Source organism: Suncus etruscus, chromosome 2 (genome assembly GCF_024139225.1).
Source record: "Suncus etruscus isolate mSunEtr1 chromosome 2, mSunEtr1.pri.cur, whole genome shotgun sequence".
NCBI lineage: Eukaryota > Metazoa > Chordata > Mammalia > Eulipotyphla > Soricidae > Suncus > Suncus etruscus.
This window is the reverse complement of record NC_064849.1, coordinates 75,307,996-75,313,310: the sequence shown is the minus strand read 5'-3', so window position 1 is coordinate 75,313,310 and position 5,315 is coordinate 75,307,996. Positions and strand designations below refer to the sequence as shown.

Sequence of the window (5,315 nt, the reverse complement as noted above, 5' to 3'; positions counted from 1 at the left end):
TGAGATATAATTACTATTTTTATATTAATCCTATAAATATTTGTTTTTTCAATTAGCATAAAAATCATTCAATCATAAAATGAATAAATATCATCCTAGTTATTAGAGAATCCCTCCAATAGATATATAGCACAGCCAGCATGATATATTATGAGAAAATTTGTTACAATTTAGGTGTGAGATTTCTTTTGTAGAAGATAATTATGCTTAAACAAGGAAAATGAACATTTGGTCAAAGTTCCTAGTCCCCCTTTTATAAAATATTTTCTGATAATGTTAACACTAATGTAAATAATTTATGATCATACTGTGGTTCACTTTTGTAGAAAAATTTGCATGCCAGTGGTTAGTAAATAAAATTCTAGCACCATCTATGATACAACCATTTAATTAACAAAAATAATATTTGTCAGATTTCAATAATGCATGATTTGCAACACCTTTGTATATTATTTTTTATTATTTTTGAACTATCGAGTTGGGATTATTTTAAGACTGTAACAGCTTCATTCATTTTAGAATTCATTTTAGAACATTTAGCATTCATTTTAGAACATTGATATATTATACCACATAGACATGGCTCTAGAAATTCATATATCTAATCTGTTAACACTGTGTGGTTATGATTAACATTAGGGACATGTCCAAAAGAATTTATTGGGATGATAAAATACTTCAATAAAAAGCACTACCTATGTTTCACCCAAATGGGAACTCTGGACCAATTCTTAAATTACATATGTAGGGCTCACTAGAACAAATTCACAGCTCTAATGCTAGACTTGCAGAAAATAGAGGTGTCTTTAACATCTACCCATTTTAATTATTCTTTTGTTAATGCATATTATTTATTTTTAAGATAATTGTATGAGAATTTTTCTTTTACATGATTCAATAAATATATGAACATTTTAATTTCTTCTGTCCTCAGTAAATTTCACTATAGTTTTTTACTGTATAATATTTTAAATTGTATAAGTTTAAACATTCTTAAATACCAAGAAAGAATCCCTAGTTTAATAATTGTTTCAGAATGAATCATTGTTCTATGTGATCACTTTAAATATGATAATGTTCACTAATTAATATAAAACATCTATAAAATTTATATCAAATTATATACTTTAAGAGTATTTTCAATAGATTTCTGGGCTTTTCTGCTATTGACTGAATGGAAATTATTACTCAATTTATACATCTCTAAATGCATTTACATTTCTGAGATTTCCTCTTTTACTGCCTTGATTTTATTTACTTTCACTAGCTATTATATCTTCATTTTCCTTATATGTCCATTCTATTTTATATAGCGCATAAATGCAATAGAAGTGAAGATCAGGGGTTGGAGTGGTTGTGTAAGCGGTAAGGTATCTTTGCCTTGTGCACACTAGCCTAGGACTGACCACAGTTTGATACCCAGGCATCCCATATGGTTCCCCAAGCCAGGAGCTATTTCTGAGCGCATAACCAGGAGTAACCTTTGAGCATCACCGGATGTGGCCGAAAAAAAAAAAAAAGAAGTGAAGTGAAGATTATTAAAACTAGTAAAGGCTAGGGGCCAGAGGGGTGGTGCAGCGGTAGGGCATTTGCCTTTCACAGGACTGAACTAGGACAGAAGGTGGTTCCATCTCCAGGAATCCCATTTGGTCCCCTCGAGCCGGAAGTGATTTCTGAGTGCATAGCCAGGAGTAACGCCTGAGCATCACCGGGTGTGACCCAAAAACAAAAAAATAAAAACAAATAAAATTACTAAGGGCTAAAATGCAAAAACATTAGAGAGTGAAAATAAAGTAGAATTTTTTTCAATGTGTGTTTCACAATGTAAGAATAAATTAAATTGACAGAAATTTAATTGTGAAAACAGTGACAAATTGTCATGCTATCTACATGATCACTTATCCCGTTCTTTAATGAGAAGTGTCTTCCTCTGTTTCTAGTTAAACCTAGAGTTTAAATATTCCTAGAGGCTTCACAAACAGAGTGACATCTGTTTGGAGCTGATATGGTTATAACAGAAGTACTTAACCACTTTAAGTTTTTATTTAAAGTTTTAAATAAACACTTCATTTAAAAAATAAAAACTAGAATTTCTGTTACCAAAATGTGGTAATGTGGTAATGAAAATTAATGTTAGCAATATATACTTGCCTAATAAGAGCAAAGTCAGTTCAAACATTTGATTACTAATGTAGATTTGCAACCTCATATGGTGAAGTGATGACTTTTTTGTAACAATGCTATGACTATCCATTTATTCTAATTTACAGTGAAGAATTTTGCAATTGGTATGTGTGTTCTTTCACATAAATTTGCCACAAATAACCAAAGACTTACCAATATTTGCTGATTAGTACATTTGTGAATAGCAATGAAGTCTGGTATAATAAATTTTTTTGTTTGCTTTTTTGTTTTTTGAGTCACACCCAGCAGCACTCAGGGGTTACTCCTGGCTCTATGCTCAGAAATCGCTCCTGGGGCCAGTGAGGTGGCGCTAGAGGTTAGGTGTCTGCCTTGCAAGCGCTAGCCAAGGAAGGACTGTGGTTCGATGCCCCGGCGTTCCATATGGTTCCCCCAAGCCAGGGGCAATTTCTGAGTGCTTAGCCAGGAGTAACTCCTGAGCATCAAATGGGTGTTCCCCCCAAAAACAAACAAACAAACAAACAAACAAAAAACAAACATAAAAAAAGAAATTGCTCCTGGCAGGCTCAGAGGACCATATGGGATGCCTGGAATCGAACCACCATCCTTCTGCAAGCAAGGCAAATACCCTGCCTCCATGCTCTCTCTGGCCCCTATAATAAATGTTTAAGAAAGAAAATAATTCATGGTCAGAGTACAGTGGGTAGGTCATTCTTATTTGTATGTTGCTAAATCCCCCCACCACTGTATCCAGATGGACTTCCAAACACAGCCAGGAGTAATACCAGAGTACAGAACTAGGAGTAACCTCTAAACATCACGGGTGTGGCCCAAATACCATATAAAAAAGAAAAACAGACATTATATACTCCATATCTTATATTATTAGCTATATTTGACATTTAATTCATAGAATATAATTCCTAGACATAATATCCAAACCAAATTGAATGCTACCATTAAGATATTATTTTGGTTTAGAATTGGATTTCAAAATATTTGGCAGTCAAAGGCTAATTCTTACTAATCTTGGGACTTGCTGCTAAATAACATTTATTACCAAGAACTTAAATAAGTCTACCAAAATGCATAATAATCACTTAAGTTCAACCTCTTATAATTTGTTTTTGTTTTGTTTTGGGGTCACACCTGGTGAGTCTCAGGGGTTACTTCTGGCTACTCAGAAATTGGTCCTAGTTTGGGGGAACATATGGGACATGGGTGATCAAACCCTAGGCTAGTGGGGCAAGGCAGACTCCTTATAGATTGCGCCACCACTCTGGCCCCAAGTTCTCTCTCTCATAATTTTTATAGGTTAACTTTCATTTATGTATATATTTTCTAAATAGAGTATACATCTTCAAAGGCATTACACAAATGCTTTTCCAAAAACCTAATTTGAGATGTGGAGATGTCTGTTGATTCAGGGAATTGCAGTCCATGAGAATATAATCATAAATTTAATAATTAATACCTAAGAAAAATAGACTTGATGTCAAAATTATGTTAGGCAACTGAATATAGCTATTTTTATTATTTTCTGACTTTCATGAAATTTTTTTTTGTTTCTTATGTATTTTGTTTTGACCACACCTTGTGACGCTCAGGGGTTACTCCTGGCTAATGCACAGAAATTGCTCCTTGTTGGGGGACCATATGGGACTCCCAGGATCCAGTGGTGATCCATTCCAGTCAGCTGCCCATAAGGCAAACCCCCAACAGCTGCATTATGGCTCTGGCCCCATGAATATTAATATAGATTATTCAAATAGATGAGGTCATATAGTAATATATTTCATCGAAAAATTTTATTAATTGATCTATTTTGCTTTAAACCAAACAACTATAAATTAAAAACACTATGTTCTGTAAGAGTGAGTATAAAGCATTCAGTATTTAAAAGCTTTAAATAAATCATACTGAGATCTTCATGAAAGCAGGAATTTTCTTTCCATCTCTTCTTATATGCAAACTGTTATGTTATCACCTGTTCTCTGCATTTGACTCAGGATCTTGCACATGCTAGTCAGGTGCTTAAGCCGTTAAGTCATTGATTCGCATGATTATAAAAAATCAGAGTTAAAATTTTGTTTTCCTGGAAAACGTAGGATCGTATTTTCCAATCAGACACATTTCAATTATAAATTAAGATACACTGTCAAATAAATTTAGATATTGGAAAATACTTGATAGATGAGTTTTAGAGCTACAATTTGAATGTAGCTTCAAATTCAATTTCAATATTTTCTTCTGATTGATAATCACATTCTCCTTCATTGGGATAGGTATTAATTATTGTCATTTATCCTCAAATATTTTTAATGTCGGGTTTCTATAGTTAAAATGCATAAATTTATAATATTATATCAAAAGCATTATCATTATGCAGTATATAAATGGATGAAATCACTTATTTAAATGATCAAAAAATAACTTAGAAGCATTCCATTACACTGTTTTTCAATGAATTCATGTGAGATAATACAAAAATAAAAGACTGAAAAACTAGATCTTTGTATTAAAAGGAGGGACTAATTTTAATCATAGTCTGTAATACAATAACTAATTTATTATCTTATTTTAAATATTTCCTTTTATTATATAAATTTGTTCAAAAATTTTTTTAAAAGATTGTGAATATTCATTTTTGTTTTGTTTTTGTGGGGGACTATATCCTATTGTATGCAGACATTTTTGGGTACTGTGTTCAGGGACCATTTTTAGCAAGTGCTTGAGGGATAATACAGTGCCTAGAATAGACACCAGAATTTTGAATATTTTTGTTCCCCAATTCACAATACAGACCAGGCAAAGGACCTGTGTTGAGGTGTGTATGGGGTGCATTTATTGTATCCTCTTTCTATACAGTCAGTGTAAAGAACACAGCCTGTGGTAAGAATTGGAAGGCCTTATCTTGTCTTTTTTTGACAAGATATATATATATATATATATATATATATCTTTTATATATATATAATCTTTTACCAGTGCAACATTCCCATGACCAATATCCCAAGTGTCCTTCCTCTCCACCCCACACCGGCCTGTACTCTAGATAGGCTTTCTAAAGTAGTAGTAGAATTTTGGATATTTTAAAGTCAATTTAAATCACAAAAATTCCGAAGATAAACATTAATTGAATATGTAATTTGTTAAAATTGAAAATATTTGCA

The 5,315-nt window shown here is 32.5% G+C and overlaps 1 non-coding gene across 1 annotated transcript; it reads right to left on the bottom strand.

The window, feature by feature from the left end:
- Window positions 1–4,920: 4,920 nt before the first annotated feature.
- LOC126002666 (small nucleolar RNA SNORA51) lies at window positions 4,921–5,051 on the bottom strand. The gene has a single exon (XR_007493343.1). It is a non-coding gene; the product is annotated as a small nucleolar RNA SNORA51 (small nucleolar RNA).
- Between the last annotated feature and the right edge of the window lie 264 nt (window positions 5,052–5,315).